Raw genomic sequence first — 18049 nt, 5'->3', positions numbered from 1 at the left:
AAATAAAAGCTGTTGGTTTTGTGGTAGTGTAATTTTTTTTAAAAGGAGCTCTCTAGCCCTCATAGGACTGATGGGAAAACCTGAATAATAAAGTTCAGAAGTGCAAGAGACAAATAAAAAGGAACTGTGTTTTTACTATCACTATTTTTAAAGGCTTCCGATTTTAAGCTACAGTAGTCCTGGAAGGTCCTGATACATCACTTTGTAGAGCCTAGAGCACTCACTGATTTGGCATATACGTGGTCTAAATTTAATATTTCAGAGTTAGATATCACTTGTTAGACTCTGAAACAGTTAAAGTTAAGGGAGAATGACCTAAATAAAGGTAGCAAAGGTCAACATGGAAAATAACAAGACAAACCAGTAGCACAGATCTACCTTGAAGATTTAAAACCTCACTTTGCCGGATTTATTGCTGAGGCCATTAACTGCTGTGCCCAACTACAAAAACTAATGAGACCATTAAGGGGAAAACTAAGGTAAGGCAGAGACAACGTGACTTCTTTTGTAACTTACTGCTTGTAACTAGATTGTTAAATTGTTAGCATTGCCATTTGGTACTGGATTTAGGTAACCTTGTTGCCTGGACTTTGAGGGTATTAATATGAGGTAATGGACTGATCTGCCAATTAACACAGTAGAGAGCTCAGTCTGCTGGGGAGAAACAAGAGCCTGATTCTCTTGATAAGAACTGCACAAAAGGCCATGATTCTCATGTTGAAAGAAATCGTAGGAAACATTTAGCTAAATAAATTCAGATCAGTGAGCTGTCAACAGAGAGTTTTGGAAGTTGTTTGCTGTTAAATGTAAAACACATTTGACAAATAGTTGTCATCAGCACTGATTCATGATGCAGCCTGCAGCCTGCAACCAGCTCTTTTGCTCATATTGTCCTCACCTTCCCAAGGTATAAGATGTTCTGCAATATCCTGAAGCAGTTCAATGCAAATTGTAGTTTCCAGGATGGGATTGTGCATAGAGGCTTTTCAGTGATGTTGTCTGTAAGAGGTCTACTTGGGACACCAGCAATCTGTGGCCCTGAAGACTGGATGGAGATTCTACAGGGGCTTTAAGAGCCCGATGATTCTAAAAAGATTTGCAAAATGGGTGCCACAGAAGGAAAACACTTTTTATTTTTATTCATTTAATTCAGTTACACAACCAGAGGTCTGTTCAGTGCAAACACTGTACACTCAATGCACACATTTCTAAGTGTGTGTGAATTAGCATTAATATTCTCACACAAGGCTAGATGTCAGTTTTAACGTCTTCTTATATATTTTTTCAATAAATTTTAAAGCCAATCTTCAGTCCAAAGCTATGTCTGTAGGCTTCAGATGGGATTTATTTTAGACTCACTGGCAGCAAAAAGTGACATAGTAAGTAGTTCTGTGCTGGGTTTACTCTTTTGTTAGTAGTAGGGTTTAGAAGTGTTACAGTGGAGCTTCCAAATCATCAGGTGTGTAATGACTCTTCTCAACTAAGCAAAAACACGGCTTATGCTACAAAGACATAATCATCAGAGAAGAACTTAATATGTGGATGTTGAAGAGGGAATGAGTGGATATAGACCTATGGTAAACCTCCTCTAGCACAGCCAGGTGTGCCTGCTGGTTCAGTCTGCAGTTCAGATGGCTGCTCAGAAGCGTAGCCAGCAGTGTACAATTGCAGTGGGTGATGCTGGAAGCTGCACAGTTCTGCGTTCCTCCACACAGCTAAACCCACTGATGCTATTCTGGTTGTTAAAAGAGTACAGTGTGTCGAATAAAATCAAAACCTTACAGGTAAAAAGTGAGTCCCAAATTCTTGTCTCAGTGACATAGAGCTGTTATTAGTATCCCCTGTGGTGTATGAAGAGAATAGCAACGAAGTGGCCAGGCTCTGTTAGACACTCAGAAGACATCTTTTCCAGATCTTCTGTAGAGTGAGCTTTTTACTTTTGGTCCTTGAGCTACAAAGATGAGATGTGACAGGAGCGGCTGTCACTTTCGGTTGACAGTGCTTTGCCAGGTCAGCAGCTTCCAGCTCACCGGGGAGCACTCAGACTCCGTGGGTGCCATGGGCAAAGTCGAGACCCTTCACTGTCTCATTCCATCTCTTCAGTAGAGCAGGGTTCAGTTGCTCTGATAGAGATTTTCCTGCACCTGGATCACTGCATACTCTCAAGGGTACTTCCACCTCTTGGTGTCAGTGAGAACCGTGGACCTCCTGTAGCCAGAGTACATTTCATTGCAATTGTACCATGGCTGTATTACAAGGATCAACAACGTGATCATAGTTTTTGGGACAGGCACATCATATTTTTACTTTCTGTTAAACACAATGCAGTGTTGTTTTGCTGTTGATACAATTGGCAGGCCTTCAAAAAGTGTTGGGCAAAATTAAAAGCTTGCAAGAAATGCATCTTTCTGTGTCCATAAGACTTGCAAAAGAACATTTTGCCTCTGTGTTTCATTAAAAGTCAAATATCCAGAAAGTCATCCATATAGATGGGGAAAGCCTAATGTATTTTAGAGATAAGAGAAAGAGAAGTTTCTAAAGGAAGGTCCACTCTGTGAGTTACTTACTAGCTGTATCCCCATAGCTGACTGGGAAAGAGTAGGTTGGTTGATCTTTAATGTTCCACGGTCTGTAAGTGTCTGGATCTCCCTTACGTTCAGTTACCTTCTTCTGGTCATTGTAGTAGAAATTCACAGCCTTCAATCTTGCCAGAAAAAAAAAAAAAAGGTTTTAGGCCAGATCTGACCCACATTTTTAAATTTCATAATATTCAGTAGGTCATTAGCAAACTAAAAGGCCTCCTCAGGACCTCAATACTTTTCATAAAGCAGCAAAATCCATGTTACTTATTACCTTCAGAGCTCTTAAAAGCTGTTTCAGGTTAACAGGTAACAGATTTGTACATTGTTAGATATACTATAGATTTTCAGCAGTTCTTCATGTGTGGACTCCTGGAAAATTCTTCAGTCTTCATTCTGGATGGGTAACACTTTATCTGCTCCTTTCCAGGGCATATCAAGCATCTACAATTAAAGCTTATTTTTTGTCTTTCAAGTATGTGGCTTACATACACCTGTATGTACAGGTATATGGTATATGGTATAAATCTGGGCCTGTTTGCCTTTGTAAAGAGCCAAAATTTTTTTCCAAGCAATTGATGAAGGAAACATCACTGGGGAATCACAGTATTCTTTCTGCCACACAGTATCTTCTGCTACCTTGCTGATCATCTCCTTCCTAGTGCAAAAACCTGACTATGTGAAGTTAAGGAAGATCCATGCTGAAGTGTTTTATTTACATATAAAGAGGACCCTTGGAGCATCTAAATCAGGTGCTTGCATTTGCGGACTGTCTTTCCTAGGCATCCTGCCTGGAGGACAATGCCATGCACCCAGGCTGAACTTTCCTCCTGCACTGCTGCATGCACTACCTGCAACCAAAAAAGCCTCCTTAAAAAAGGTATTTTTAAAAAGAGTGGTTCAAAATTAAATAGCCTCACAAATCACCAGCAGGATTCAGTATTCCAATTGCTATTGTATTTTTTCAACTGGAAGCAGAGTTTCAGATAAATCAAAAATATTCAGCAGCCACTTTTTAATTTCATTGGACTTGTAAATTAAAAATCTTGTTGCAAATTGATTTCTACAATGTTGAAACAATTCAGTGTTATCATTTCAGCTTTTCTGCCTCATGTAACATGCGTTCTCAAATGTTTCACTAGGATCAGTCAACTAAGAATATATGAATTCCTACAGAGCAGGACTTCTTTTTTCTAGCCTGCTTTGTAGCAGGCTGTAGGAGAGAGGAAATCTGCACAGATCCCTCCCTCCAGAAGGCACTTCTCTGGGGAATCTTGTGTAAACAAAGCTAACATCTATTAGGCTGTCCTAGGACTGAAAAAAGAATAAAAAGACCTGGAAGACAGTATATAATGATATTTTTTCATGTATTTATGAAATCCTGGTTGCCATAATTCCACTGACTTTGGCTAGAGCAGGTTTAAACTTTATCTAAGCATATTGAGTCTGTACCTCATGCCCAGATTTGGAGAACTAAGCATCCTTCACAAGGCACTAAGCACTACCCTCAGGGATCATTTTCAAGAAAAGTTGAGGGTATCCTGGGAAAAAGTATTTGAATCTGCTTGGAAGAGACCTTACTTTTGAAAATGCAGATAGTTCTTTGGAAAACTTAAGTAATGTAGCAAAACTTTTACATCTCCCTGATTCAGAAGTGAACAAACTCAAGGTCCTGTTTGTGCCTGTGCATCAGTAATTATACTGGCTTTCCATTGCCTTGTGAGGGAGGTATTGTGCACCTTAGCACACCTGCCCTGCTGCACCCTGCCCTCACACCTTCACTAGAGGCACAGGGCTGCCTGGTGTCCCACACTGCCCCAGTCCCAGCCCAGCCACCCAGAGATGCCAGGGGACATGAGAACAGGGCCTCATGCTAAATGCTTCTGGTCAACACCTTTCTCATGCACATACACCTGGCCCATTTCAGGAGTCACTGGAGATGGGCAATAATCTTCTCAGCTGAGGGTGAGGAGGGAAGAAAACGGCTGTTCTCTCAGAAATCATCAAATTATTATGTACAGAGAGAGATAAAAATCAGAGTCAGAGCTGTGATGTGTTATAAAGAATTTAATTGCAGAATCTCTGTCAGTGTCAGAATTTTGACTGGTTCATCAATGGAAAAATTAATATTATTGCTGTAGAATTAATGCTGTTTTAATTAGAAATAATGCTTTAATTAAAAATTATGATACAATTCTCATGGTTGTTATCCTCTGTCAAAATATTTGTGAGTGAATAATATAATAATACTTGTTTTTTACCTTTTATTAGTAGATCTCATTAGTGTGACCCACTATGAATAGGATGATCTTATAAAAGCATTTGAAAGTGTTTATGAGACATTAATGAGTTCTGTCCACAACCCTTGGAGGGAAAAATATGCACGTATAACAATTTAACAGTTGGATAAACTAAGGCAGGTGGTTTATGCAAATTATTAGAGGTCAACACAGAAAAATAGCACCTCTTGTGTTCTGAATGCTCTTATCCTCAATGAACAGCTTCCGCACTTTTTCTGTTTCTATTTATTTTATTTAATTACAATTTAAAAGACTCTTCTAAAAGGCAGCTGCTATAGCTGCAGGCAAAGTAGTATCTGGAAAAATACACAATATCCTGATTAAATATAAATACATTCAAACAGGGAAAATATGAGACAGGCATCATGATGGTTTAAGTCCATCTTCAGAGCCACTGTAGGTGGTACATAGGTTTTAAAAGGTGAATTAGCTGGTGATAAAAAGAACATTCAGTTCCACATCCTCCTCCTTATTTCATTCCATATTCCATCTTTTGTTGTTTGTATAAAAAAAAATCAACATATTTATGGAAAGAATAGTCTGTCACCTGAGTTTAAATGGGAGTGGGTAAGTGATAATCTGCTTCCCAATCTATTGCATCTGGAATCTGATTATACATCAGAGCCACAGGGCAGTTACACTATTTTGCTGTTGTACAACAATAAGGATAGAAAGGCTTTTCAGATTATTATTTTTTTAATAAATAAGAAGAGGCAGAGTGTGTGGATGCCTAGGTATTTACGTAAGTGGAAGAAACCCTCTCCAAGGAGGAGCTCATCAGAATACTGTCACTCATGATAGGGGAGCAGAGGGGCTGCAGTGGGGGAATCACGTGGGATCCTCTTTTGAGCAGCACCACTGCTCCTCCTCATTTTTCTCAGAGCACCTCTGTGCCTGGCAGCTTGTTTAATGGCTTGTAAAACCACCCTGACAGAAATTTAAAGTCTCTTTTGCTCTGTAAATGAACTTATATCTTTGAAGCCACTATTTAAGCTGAGCTAACAAGCCACATTGCTATCAGCTGGTTTGTAAATGTGTTGAAGAGCCATTTGACAAGCAGGAGTGATGATATTTCTGAAGATTGTCACAACATCAGTTATTTAATACTGTACTGAACTCGAAGACACTTGCCTGTGCAGGGGCAAGTTTCTGTCATAGATCCAGCATACTAAATAATGAGTATTGGCTAAATTACTAACAGTTGAAAGTAAGAATTAATTTATGCCTCAAGCACTGAAGTAGTAATCTAGAAAGAAAATCTTGCTGACATTTTGTTGAATATTCAGCCATAGATGCTAAGCCTGGAACATAACCAACAAGCGATTAAAAAGATAAATACTGTTCAATTATAGTCTCAGCAGTTATGTTTACTGGTTATTTTTAAATCTACCTCAGGAGTAAAGATACATGTTGTGATTTTGAAAACACAGTTCAATTAAACCTAAATTGATTAATTTTAATCTTCAAGAAGCTTTAGGTAGTTGTTTGGAAAGGATGAAATAAATATGTAAAATATCTAGAGGTTTGCATTCACTGCAGTCCTTTTCTCTGGGAAGCAAAAATCAGCATTCATATCTATGTTAGACAGAACAGACTAATAAATGAAGATCATCTGAAGTGTTCATTTACTCTCCAAACTGTGTCTGCACAGCAACCAAGTTTTTTATTCAGAAGGTGCTGTAGTCCTTTCGTAGATGGATACCTGCTTATCTTCTAGTCACAATATGCATCTACCACTCTTTACTCCACATGGCTCTGCAGAACCATTAAAGGCACTTACAGGTATACCCAACTTCTGCAGCACTGTCAGAGAGGTTACAGAGGCAGAATCTACACAGATGATATGAGTCAGGGAGAAGCAAACTTGACTTGCCCATGCAGATGAAACACCTCTAGGTCATTAAAAAAAAGGCATCTCTGACTTTGAGATTTGGTCACATCCCAAAGAGTTGGCAAACATGGGAGCTAATGCTCCAGTTCATTTGCTCACATATCGGAGTAGGACTGCCGGTTTGGTTACCTCCTCTCAGCCAATTCAAGCTCTTTGAATGAAAAGTAGATCTTACATGATATAGTCATGTTTAACAAAGGAAGCCAACTAACTGCATGATAGGTAAACAGGTTTACCTATCAGATTATCAATCAAGATTAATACCGTAGAAGAGCAGCCTCCAGAAATATCCTGAAGGCACTTTTTTTTCCTGGGCAGAATATAATTATAGAATACCACTATGGGAAACACAGTTGTTATATTAAAATTATCTTGGCAGCTGTAGATTTGCTACAGTAGCTTTATTAAGGCAATGAGAAAATAATACACCAAGTCATCTTAAAAGCCTATAGCTCTATTTGGCCATGACTTTCATCCCATTGACATCAAAGGAATCAGTCAATGAATCGTGTCTGCTCCATCAGTCTCACAGGACCAGGAGAGGGAGAAGGGAGAGACAAAAGACATAAGGTATCTTGGAAGACACAACAGTTTGTTTTTAGGATAATATCAACTAACATGCCTAAACCCCATCAATTTTCTGTGAATCTGCCATTCCTCAGTGCTTGCTAATTTAAAATAACACAAAAAGTCCTTAATTGGCCTCAAAATTTTCTGCTTGACTCCCACCACCCAAAGAATGCCTGTTTTGCTGCTATGTGGTTAAAAGGTGTAGGGAGAATGAATGTAGAAAGAAATGAACACAGGGAAGCTAGGAAATGAGAATACCTCACCATGAAGTGCACTGACATGAAAAACACAAGCTTAACACAGACCACAAAGGCACAAAGCGTTTTAGACAAAGCCATAAGGTCCAGTCAATCATTTTATTATAGGCTGAAAATCATCGATTCTCGCAAAGAAAGCAAACTTGGTACCGAGTATACTATAAACCTGTGGATTTTAAATCGAAGGTTTGTATAGAAAGAAACTTCTCCCCAACTTCTTTTTAGCACTGCAAAACCTATCCAAGGCAGCCCATTGCAATAAAAGAGAAGGCAAATCCTCAGAGATGAACTCAGGCAATTCAGAGACCTATGACACAGTGCACATAAGCGTGAGAAAGCCCCAGTTGTGCAAACAGCAACATGAGGGAACTGAAACAGGGAGAGGAAGGTGTCTGAGAACAAAAACTCAAGACCTCCTGCTGCCATAGGAGAGCTCAAACAACAAGGCAGGTTCTGACTTAAAAAGATAATACATTTATTTTAAAAAATATCTAAGATCATACAGTAAGAATGAGAACATAGACAGGAAAAGAGACGACATTCAAGAGGCTGTCATGCGAAGCCTTATAAACCAGCAGCTAAGCAATCAAAAAAACTCCTTTACAAGACCTTCTGATCCAAATACCTTGAAAATTAGCCTGAAATTGTTGGAAAGCAATTGTAGCTAATGTAGAATGCTCAGCATTTTTGGGTGCTACAGGTTCGTTACGCAGCAGGAGAGTTTAATCACTCAAGTGCAGGTGATCAGTTCCTGTTTCCTAGTTTCCATTGTGTTCAGTGCTTTGTGTTAGCATATTTCAAGGGCAACTATTTGTAATTTCATCAAGCATGTGTCTTATAAACCTTCCTCTGGCGTGGCACAAATCAGCTCTCTGGCAGAAGTAGGGTTATTCTGTTAAAAAGGAAAACAATTAATGATATGCAAACTCTTTTTATCACACCAGTTTTTTGACAAGCTTTCAGCTAAACTAAATTCTTGGTGAGAACTATTCACTTACCTGATAAAATTTTGTGTTTTTCAAAAAGCAGATGTATTGGGTTTGGATGGCCAGGTTTTGGTAGCAGGGGGGCTTTTCAAGAAGCTGCCAGAAGTTTCCCCTATATCTGATGAAGCCAATATCAGCCAGCTCTAGGATGAACCCTCCGCTGGTCAAGGCCAAGGCCATCAGCAATGGTGGTAGCACTTCCAGGACAATGTATTTAAGAAGGGGGGTAAAAAATTGGGCAGTCCGAGATAGGAGTGAGAATATGTGGGAGCAACAGCTCTGCAGACACCTAGGTCAGTGAAGAAGGAGGAGGAGGTGGTGCTTCAGGCACTGGAGCAGAGATCCACCTGCAGCCTGTGGAGAACCCCACAGCAGGGCAGGTGGATGCCTGAAGGAAGCTGTGATCCTGTGGGAAGCCCAGGCTGGAGCAGGCTCCTGGCAGGGACCTCTGGCCCTGTGGAGAGAGGAGCCCATGCTGGAGCAGACTCCTGGAAGGACTTATGTGGGACTCATGCTGGAGCAGACTGTTCCTGAAGGACTGGACCCCACAGAGGGACACACGCTGGAGTAACTAGTGAAGAACTGCAGCCTGTGGGAAAGGCTCATACTGGCAAAGTTCATGAAGCATTGTTTCCCATAGGAGGGACTCCACATGGGAGCAGGGGAAGAGCATGAGTCCTCTCCCTGAGGAGGAAGGAGCATCAGAGTCAACCTGTGATGAACTGACCACAGCCCTCTTTCCCTGTCCCCCTGTGCCACTGGGTGAGGAACTAGAGAAAATCAAGCGTGAATTTAAGCCAGGAAGAAGGAAGGGGTGGGGGAAAGGTGTTTTATAAGATTTGGGCTTATTTCTCATTACCCTTCTCTGATTTGCTTGGTAAAAAATTCAATTAATTTGCCATAGTCAAGTTTGTTTTGCTTTTGATGGCAAATGGTGAGTGATTTCTCCCTCTTCTCACCTCAACTCAACTCACGAGCCTTTCATTTCATTTTCTCTACCCTGTCCAGCTGAGGAGAAAAGTGATTAAAGCAGCTTTGGTGAGTACCTGTCATTCAGCCAGGGCCGAACCCTCACAACAGATTACCAGAAATCTAAATTACTTTTTTTTTTTAAAGCAGATTACCAGAAATATAAATAATATTTTTTTCTGGGGGATTTGTTTGACTTTTTGGTGTTGCTGTTGTGTTGGGTTTTTTTCTTTAAAAACCCAAAACATTTCAGGATTGTCCCTGTGGTAGTTCATGAAAGCTGTAGCTGTCTCCAGTCCCCTCTGTTGCTCAGATTTTCAAGCTGGACTAGATATCATATGACAAGTCCTACAGCCAGGAACTCACACTGCAGGTCAAGGGAGGAGCAGTTTGTTTAAGAAGCCCCCACAGCTGAAGGCTTTGGAATATGAAGCATGCAGACTACTGCTCCCATGAGACATTTGAAGTATCAAAACAAAGCCATTTTCAATTGAAAACATGATCTTCATTTTTCATCATAAAGCATAATTTTCATTAAGAAAAATAATTTCTGAGCAGCTCCAAAAACAACAGTACAGTGGCATACACAGTTCAATGGCTTATTAAAACCAAAGTGGGGAATTCACATGTTGGAAAATTGAGACATGGCCAGGATATTCTCGGAAAAAAAGAACCAGAGGACTTTTGCTAATCATTAACAGTCATGGATGCCAGTGAAAACACCTCGTCCAAAACCTGTTACCTCTAAAGTCCTGCACCTCCCTAAGACGCTAATCAGGAAGGATTTAGAGGAAACTTAGTAACTAATAAATGCGTATTTTTGCCAAAGCTGAGTAAAACTCCTATCTTTTGCCAACAAGGGAATGATTCAACATGTGTACCTCTTTGTCCATCTATATTAAGATGGAGCGGTCTTTCCTATATTTGATTGCTGGTATTATTAGAAATATCAAATCAACAGTCAGGATGCCTATTACCAAGAAAAGCATCCAACGTTCTCAGCACAAACTGATGTAACTTTCCCAAGTGCATGTTCAACAACCTTAGTGTGGCACAGCAAGCCCAAGTTCTTTCAGATTACTAAATAGTTCTTGTACTCTCAATATCAGGCAGCTGGGGTTGTTTACCACTGTGGTATTTATTGGCAGCTGTGAACATGTAAAGGCACTCAGAAAGTGGGCACTACCTTGGGGTCATATTGCAACATCTTAATGAAGTTTTTCCAGAAAAATATTTTCTGCCCAATGGCTCTAACATTGGGGACTTTTCTTTCAGTGATATTTCAGGTCTCTCAGAGATTATGTGAGAGGCAACATAAAAAGCAATGTCATAGTCCTGAAGCTCACCACCAGAAGGTACGTGACTGTCTCAACAGCAAGCTCCAGCCCCATAGGCTGGCACCCTTCCCCAGTGCTGCCTTCAGCAGAAGGGTGCAAAGGGCAGGCAACTGGGATGGACAGGCAGCCACAGAGCAGCTGCGGAGTCTGTCCATAGTTGCTACGACAGTCCTAGTGTTTCAGTAGCCCTGGGATGGAGAAAGGCTGACTGAGGTACATTAAGGAAGAGTTAGATAACAAAGACAGTGGCTTTGCCAAGAGTAGAAGCCCAATCTGAAAAGGAAAGTCTATAATAGCTGTTCAAGTCTATATAATAGGTCAAACATCTGCGGGGAAAATCCCCCATTAAAGGATTATGGTGACAGAGCTGCCTAAGAGAGGCAAATATTTGAGCCTTCCTACATTGCTCTTCACTACACACTTCTTAGTAGCTTTTCTAGACTCATATAAATTTTCAAGACAGAATTTTTTGCAGAATTTCTGTATCTACAGAAAAGAAAAAAATGCAAAAATCATATGAGAAAAGGTGCAAAAAAATCGCTAGAATGATCAGTGGTTCATTACAAGATGTCTATTTTTTGCTGACTAGCATTTTTTAAAGCAGAATTTAGAAAGAGATTAATGTATTTATAGTTCATAGTGCTTAGCCATGTCTTTCTATACTTATTCTGCCTTGGACTCTAAAGTATCTGTTGGAGTCAGATTCCTTTCTTAAAAATTTTAATCTTCACTGATTTACATTCCAGTGTTCCTTCAGATAAGGTAAAGTCCTAAAATACAACCCAGTATTCCCCAAAAGCTACATTTGAAAGTATATCTGCACACTGTTCCCTAAATATGATTTGTAAATGCTCAGTCCTTTAATTATTTTCCAGTGCATAGGAAAATCATGAAAGCACACACTATTTATGAATTTGAATATTTATGAATAAAGACTGGGGACAGAGTGGCTGGACAGTGGCAAGGCACAAAGGGACCTGGGGGTACTGACTGACAGCAGGCTGAGCATGAGCCAGCAGTGTGCCCAGGTGGCCAAGAAGGCCAAGGGCATCCTGGCCTGTATTAGGAACAGTGTCGCCACTAGGACCGGGGAAGTGATTCTTCCCCTGTACTCAGTGCTGGTGAGACCACACCTGGAGTACTGTGTCCAGTTCTGGGCCCCTCAGTTCAGGAAGGATATTGAGGTGCTGGAGCAGGTCCAGAGAAGGGCAACAAAGCTAGTGAAGGGTGTGGTACAAGTCCTATGAGGAGAGGGTGAAGGAGCTGGACTTGTTAAGCCTGGAGCAGAGGAGACTCAGGAGAGACCTCATCACTCTCTACAACTACCTGAAAGGAGGTTGGAGTGAGATGGGGATCAGTTTCTTCTCCCAGGCAATTAGTGACAGGACAAGAGGACATGATGTTAAGCTGCACCAGAGGAGGTTTAGGTTGGACATTAGGAAGAAGTTCTTCACCAAAGGGGTGATTGGACATTGGAATGGGCTGCTCAGGGAGGTGGTGGAGTAACCATTCCTGGAGGTGTTTAAGAAAAGATTGGGTGTGGCACTTAGTGCCATAGTCTACTTGACAAGGTAGTGTTAGGTCATGGGTTGGACTCAATGATCTCAGAGATCTTTTCCACCCTACTTGATTCTGTGATTCATAAAATGGTATTTGGCCTCTGCTTATGCTGTGGGATTAAGACAGGCTTGTAGGCAAGCACAAGGACACTGCACATCCATGGGTAGATGCTTTACATACATATCCCTGCCTAATAGTTTCACTCAAAGCACCTGAGCTTATGGCAATCCATGAATAAGCTCTGGTTGTAGACTGATCCAGGGAGCCCGACCTCTCCCATGCTCATCTGTTCACGTCACCCAAGAGGGCACAGGTGCCATTATAGTGACCAGACCCAAGCTTTCCTCCCCAGGTGTACACCAAGTATCTGTCTGAGCCCACAGAAAAGCACATACCGGCTCATAAACTACTTAGAGGCTGGGCTTGAGCAAGGGCTTGAAAATAAAATATCAGGTTAGACATGTCAAGGGTGCTTCTTCTATACATGGCTGCAGAAGTGTATTGCCCGCCACAAATCCATGCCCACAATTACTTCCTCAGGAAAGAGCAGACCTCTGTAGAATTCACTTTATCTGCAAATGTATATGAAGAAGATCAGTCCAGCACAGTAGAGAAAGGTATTACTTAGATGCAAACTGTGCTGCTTGTATCTGTCGATGACAATAATAATAGAAAATACAACACTTAGGTGGGATTGCTGACTCTCTAGTCTTTTGGTTTTAAAACACAATATTGATATTGATGTTAGATCTTGCCTGATTTACTTTAATTTGAGCCAGGCTTCTACAGAAATCTGTTGCCTAGGTAACAAATGCTGTGCACCATAATAAGGCAAATTGCTGTTGATATAAATAGTAATTATGGCCCTGGTTTCAAAAGTATTATCTTTCTCTTTGTTTTAAACTATCCTTGGATACAGCTGTAAGCACTGGCTCTGTTCACTCTCATTGTCTCTTTGCATAGCAGCCAGGGTAAGAGAGAGTGCCCACTCGTCTCTGCGTCCTCCCTCTGCTCTCTCAGCAGCACTAAGTGTGTTTGTATAGATATTTTCAAATGCTATTTAATTCCTCAAGGGTACATCAATACAAAGTGTAAAATTCCTGTCAGGAAAGAGAAGGGGTTGATGTTATTCTTGTTCAACATCTCCTACAAGAATTGCTTACATGTGAGTGCTGTTTCACAGTCTTTTCCACACGACCTACAGAGTCCTGCCCTGACCTGGAGCCTTGCATAGTCATTCATATCAATCAGGTGCTGGATTTGTTCAGCATATATGACTCTTCATCTAACAGTTTTGTGATTCAGAGACAAGTATGAACTTGAAGGAATGAATAACGATGTCGTGCCTAACATTGACCTATTTGTACTCTTAAAGTATTTGGACTGCAGAAACAAATGTGGAAGGGAATATGGATGGTTGCTTCCATTTATTGCCTTATTCATCAGTTTTTGGTAGGGTATGGTGGTCTCAGCTTTCATGTACCATGACCTGCTGTAGTGCAGCAGCCCTGTGGCTGCCCTGAATCAGTCATGAGAGCACCAATCATGGGGAAGCACTCGTTCACCTCTATCCCGGGGCTCCAGTCCTAGTCAACCACAGCACACAGCTGAGACAAAGTCGCACACCTCACCTCTCTCCATAGTAATCAGGTCCCAGAGCAAGGAACACTATTCCCAAGTAAATATGTGAGGAGCAAAATGCAATAACATCACATCAGAAACTGTAACCCCACTGCACGTGGGATCCACCAGCCAACATATCTGCAGGAAAGGAACACACAGCCTCCTTGCTTAGTCCTATTGCCCACGCAGTGGAAGAAGGATGTTCAGGTTATCACTCCACACAACAGGTCCTCTGCAGATGGGAACAGGTGCTCTCCACATTTACCCCTGCAGGAAGTGGAGTGCTGAAGACAAACCTTTTCAGCTGTAGAAGACATCTGTCTGTAAAGAGTGACATCAAGTCCATCCTTGGATATACTTTCTATTGACACCAGATTTACTGGATTGTAATGAACTAAAAGAACTAAGAGGTGGTCCTCCCAAGCTGGCAGTCCTCTGGAGTGGTAGCATTGTCTTTAAAACATTCTTTGTCTTAATGATTTTCTTGTGATTTTCCCGATGTTTCTACCTCTATCATATGTTTGCTTACCAGAGCCTTCAGGCATTCTCCCTGATAAGCTACCATAGATCCTAATTTAATAACATTGATTAGTAGCTAGGGAAGTGAGAGGATATGAATAACAGAAATGTTCAAAATACCACTTTCTTCTTTCCATTAGGAAAAGTCTTGGGGTGAAGGTGGATTTGGTTTTGGACATAAGGGGTAAGGCTAGTCCTCCTCTTGGCTTCTCCTCACTTCTCAGAAGGAGCTGCAGCTCATGGGGACACGTCTGCATAATCACATCCTTGCATCAGGATTTTCCAGCAAGGCTCAAATTTGGTCAAGGCTCCTTTCAAACAGAGTCAAGAGTACACTGTGGGTATCCTTGTACACTTAAAACCGGTAAGGTTTGCATACCTTTCTGAAAATTCAATAGCAGCTGAAGGTCAGCAGTCATTGTGATGTAAGCTTGGGACACTGCCCTGTCAATGGGTGCTTAGTCAGGCTTTAAAATCTCCATGGATGAGCATAAAATGATCAGCCATGGAAAGTGAATTTTCACCTATTTTGGCTACTTTTTGAGATTTCCAAAAATGCACAGAATATGGATTCATTCCCCCATTCAGAAAGAGTGAGGTTTTTCAGAGCTATCAGTCTGGATTCTTTAATAAGCCCTGAAATCACTAAAAAAGTGCATGTGTGTGTGTGCGTGCATTCATGTATATACTGGGGGGGAAGGAAGACAGAGGGAATCAGAGATACTTTATCAGAAAACATGATCTGTTCTTTACAGGATTTGACACACACAATCTTATCTAATTATTCAGAATATTTAACATCACCTAACTCCAGATAAAAATCTCTTCCCTCCTCCCCTGCCCCCTCTTTGCTGAAACTTAATACACAGAGACTAATACGGCACAAAACCGTCTCATTGAGCTTTAAGATGTAAGACGACAATTCGTGACCCTTGCCTTTGATTGCCAGCCAAGTTGCATATGTCTCAGGGGCTCAGTGGGCCACCATTTGTCACCGCGCTGACAGTGAAATACGGCTCCGCCTATTGTTCTGCAGAAACACCCTCAGCCTGAGCTGGTGGCGACAGGGCGTTTGCAGGATGTCGCCCTGTGTTCCCGGGGCAGACCTGCTTGTGCTGCATTCCCTGGATAATCCGTGGGATTTGGGAGAAGCCACAGCCATCAAGGCAATGAGAGAGCTATTCCTTGGAACAGCTTTGGAAACCAGGGATTACAGCATTGCCCGCCTGGAAAGGGTGAATAAGCATCGTGCTTTGGGAAAGATCATTTTATCTTGGATGACAAAAGAAAAGAAATAGCCTTCCTCAACAACACATTGTGTTTCTACAGTAAGCTACTGTTTGCGAGCCCTGTGCTCTCCAGACTGAGGGTTGCTGTGTTCCCCTTATGCACATTTCATTTAGGCAAAGGAAAAAACCTCTGAATCAGACTGTTTACTTGGGTGTAGCTGCTCTCCCACTGTGCTGACCAAATTTGCCTTGTAGGCTTAGAAAAGCAGCTAAAGGCCAAGCAGGCTGTCAGATAGCTCTTCTTTACCGTTTGATGCCAACAACTATACGGGTACAGTTGTTAGGCACTTTGCATTATGTGAAACAAGCACGTACAGCGCAAACAACTGGGCACTTAATCTGACTTACACTGTGTGGGAAAACTCTTTGCCTCCAATTACCACCTTCAAAACAGGGACTGGTTTTTCCAGCTGACTTCTGAAGCCCCAAAAATTAACATCCTTCGAATCTCCATTTAATACTAGAGATAAACACAAAAAAATCTTCCTGCTTTCTACATTTCTGCAGATGAGTATACCAGAACCACCTGCATTTTGGCAGCACTGAACTGTTCAAGCATACATCTTTCATTTAAATCCTAGCAGCACTGTTCCATACCTAGCACCACTATACTGTGGCTTTTGTCCATCCTTTGAGAGCTAACCTGGTAACTCAGAATGCATTTAATCCCATAGAAACCATGTTGTGATGAAGATGTTGGTATTCTAATCAATGTTCTAATTAAATACTTGTTTTGTATCTATTTGGGATGGCAGGGGTGCTTTACTTCAACAGAAGTAAAACAGCAAGAAAGCCATGTGGAGCAGTGCCACCACATCAGTGGTTCGGTGCCACCAGTATTCTCCCCAGCAGTGGCAGACTCTGTCCTTCCAGCTCTGCCAATTAGACTGCTGGGTCATCTCAATAAAGGTGCTCTCAGTTCCTCCTATCTGAGGATGCTTCTGATCACATGCATAAAATATTCAGAGGAGATAGAGACTGCCTCTCCTAGAGCCTACATGAAAGCTCTAAATGTTGCTCCTACAATGCTAGATATTTATTGATGCCAAACAGAAGCAAAAGCACTGAGAGAAAATGGGTAGAAGCAGTTTGGAGATGGGAGATCTGTAGAGGGAGATCTGGGAGGCAGTAGAAGGATCTGAGTGTTCACCCACCCACTCATCTCAGGTAAGTCCCTATATTGCCAAGAAAATAAACAAAAAGAGAAGGAAAGAAAGGAAAGATATCCAGACTGGTTACAAGAAATGAGATGTTGGGACTCCAGCTTTTCAGTTAGCCAAGGGTTCCAGACTTCCAGCCCATAGGGTTGGAAGTATCCTGGACATGGTACCTCCCTATCTTCTAGCATCCTAGGTTGATCTTATATGTGATTCTATATTTAAAAATGCAGAAGCACATACACTTTGGTAAAAGAATAAAAACCCTAATTCTAAGTGCAAATATTTGTACTGCTGCTTCTAAGCATTATGGTATTTGACACTGCTCAAATTAAAGCCCCAAATGTTAATCCGAGGCTCTAGTAGCAGCATTATGAATACAAGCTTTCTTCTTTACTTGCCCAGTGACCTTAACCATTCTCTCTAGAAACAAAAATTCTTCCCTAGGATGCTTCCATGATTTCTGGCTCACCGAATAAGTATTGCTGTGATAAATCCAGTAGGAACTCACTTGTCACATGTAAAAAGAGTGATCATTTCTCTTTCTTGTATTTAGCCATACATCATTACAGAGTAAGGAGGAAGGGAGTTTGATGGGTTTTTTTCTATTTTGGTCATTAGACTTGGACTATGAAAAGACCCATAATTGTTAATTATGCTGGGTTTTGTTATTCATGCTGGGTTTTGTTATTCATGCTGGCATTTTCAAACTCGAAAAGTGAGCTTAATTGGATTAGTCTTCTCAAGAGAGCATTAAAATAATTTAACAATAGAGTAGCAATCAGAAGAATATATCACAGTTTATACCATGTCAGATGGATAGGTCCACTCAGCCCAGTACTCTATCTGAAAACAAGGTAACCTCAGGAGCCTGTGAAAGGGTGTTGGAACAGGGTCAGGACCCAGTAATACCCCTCCAGCCTTCAACATTTTGCAGATGCTCAGCTTCAGTTTGCATACAATAAACATCAGCAAGTCTTTCTTCCTTTGGCTTTTCAGAAGATGAAAGTCA

At 41.2% G+C, this 18049-nt stretch overlaps 1 protein-coding gene across 1 annotated transcript in view; it reads left to right on the top strand.

Moving 5' to 3' along the window:
* The first annotated feature begins 354 nt into the window (after positions 1-354).
* MET (MET proto-oncogene, receptor tyrosine kinase) overlaps positions 355-18049 on the top strand; it is a 126913-nt gene continuing 109218 nt past the window's right edge. Inside the window, exon 1 of the mRNA XM_017817891.1 lies at positions 355-479. The gene's annotated coding sequence lies outside the window, so the exon portion shown is untranslated. The remainder of the gene's footprint in view (positions 480-18049) is intronic.

This window comes from Lepidothrix coronata, unplaced genomic scaffold (assembly GCF_001604755.1).
Source record: "Lepidothrix coronata isolate B3197 unplaced genomic scaffold, Lepidothrix_coronata-1.0 Scaffold63, whole genome shotgun sequence".
NCBI lineage: Eukaryota > Metazoa > Chordata > Aves > Passeriformes > Pipridae > Lepidothrix > Lepidothrix coronata.
This window is presented reverse-complemented; position numbering and strand designations above follow the sequence as displayed.